General features: G+C 38.3%; 1 protein-coding gene across 1 annotated transcript in view; it reads left to right on the top strand.

Annotated features, from left to right (window-relative positions):
* LOC103361181 (uncharacterized) overlaps nt 1-1,911 on the top strand; it is a 15,084-nt gene that overhangs the window by 9,944 nt on the left and 3,229 nt on the right. The window lies entirely within an intron of this gene.

Genomic DNA, 1,911 nt, shown 5'->3' with positions numbered 1-1,911 from the left:
AACTCTTGTATCATTGTTTCTGATAAAGTGTTCAGTAGTGTATTCTGAAGCTCTCCACCATCACTACAATCAGTGACAATGGTGATTGATTTAGTCACTTCATTTGGAGGATCTGTTCATACATGTGCTGAACACCTCAAGATCACAAAACATCTTGTTTCTAGTTCCTCATCACTGATCATACTTAACAGACCTAATTCTTGCAAAACTCTCACCTGTAGCAAGGTGACACTTTCACAGCCTCATATCAAAGCGTCCACTCTGCCAGAGGTTGCTACTTTAAGATCTGACAGAGCACACTAAAACCACAGCAGGTGAAGGTTCCACTCGTCTACACTGTATTATGCTGTGAACCTACTAAGCTTTGCAAACTTTAACTCAATAATTACTATTGGCCAGATTACATTTAAACTATTTAATAATATATTATAATTTAATCAACTTGTATTGTCTGCACTAGCAGAGAATGTGCACTTTTTAGAGATACTGCAGCAGGTTTAATAATGTTAATGATCAACATTAGCACCACTGCACAAACAGCAGTTGAAAAAAAATAAATACCCAAAATGTGCAGATTTTCAACTATGGGAATCATGATTCTACTTTATCAAAACATTTTGCAATACTATTTATGGGTGAAGTAACTGCAGAACGACGACATCATTCTAGGTTAACAAAGGGTACGGACATGTTTCAGGTGAGACAACGTTGCAGTCGTCTTAACTTGTACTGAACCATTACCTCGATTATCTCAAGCGTTACAAAGCTAGATAATAGCATTGTCCTGTGTTCTTTTGAGGAAGTATTTTACCATTTGACAGTGTCAGTCTAAGCAGGCGGATAAATATAAGTCCAGCCCACCTCTTAACGTTCAGGTCACTCCTACTGAAGCAAAGTTCAGCTACAAACACTGATGTGGTGGAGTCGTACTGTACACACCATGGGGAACTTTACCTTCATAGCTGCTTTACTCTGCACCTTCAGTAAGTACATCGATCTTTTTTTTTTCTTACTACAACTGCTGGCTTTCTTTCAGCACCCTAATCAAACACAATTTATTTCCATTTTGAATAGGAAGTTCATGAATCCATTGTTTCCTTCAGGTTGGATCTCTGTCTCAGTTTCTGAGTTTCTCATTGTGGAGGTTCAGCCTGCTCAAGAAGTCACACTGACGTGTAACAACTGTACTAGTTTGGCCACTCCCATTTTCTGGTACAGACTGACCAGCGAACCCAGGATCAGCTGTATCTCATCTATGAGCAGCTCTGTTGACAAAGCTGTGCTCTGGGATGGATTTCAAAATGACAAATTTGATGTAACATCCAACATCACAAACCTCTTTCTGAAGATCAAAAGTGTGGATGTATCTGACTCTGGGCTCTACTTCTGTGGATGTTGTACGTATGGATTCCCAACTTTAGAGAGTCCAACATATTTAAAGGTTCAAGGTAAGTAAAGTGCTTTGTGTCGTTTTCACTGTGTGTCCCACACTGTGAGAAAGTTTAAAATGAATCATCATAAATGAGCTACAAAACTGCTACTGTCTATCTCAAAATCAGACCAGTAGATTGATCAGATTCTGGACTGTATTATTGTGGATTTTACACAAATTCAAACCCAACATTCAGAGTCATACACTTATATCATCAAGGTAACATCTACTGCAAATTGTGTCTTTCTATTCTGTGATTTTCTTGTTGACTTCATCTCAAACTGAAAAGTATGTTGAGAATTTTAGTGACAGCTGCAAATTATTTCTATTCATTTCAGGCAACATTGAATCTGACGATGACATCGACTGCACGTCTCAAAGTAAAGTTTCATTCACTTCCTCAAATGTCAGCGAGATCACAAGCCACAGAAGAGAACATTTACTCTGATTGTTCATCTCTGTTGCAGAAAAGTCTGATG

The sequence above is a fragment of the Stegastes partitus genome, unplaced genomic scaffold (assembly GCF_000690725.1).
Source record: "Stegastes partitus isolate 25-593 unplaced genomic scaffold, Stegastes_partitus-1.0.2 Scaffold489, whole genome shotgun sequence".
NCBI lineage: Eukaryota > Metazoa > Chordata > Actinopteri > Pomacentridae > Stegastes > Stegastes partitus.
This window is presented reverse-complemented; position numbering and strand designations above follow the sequence as displayed.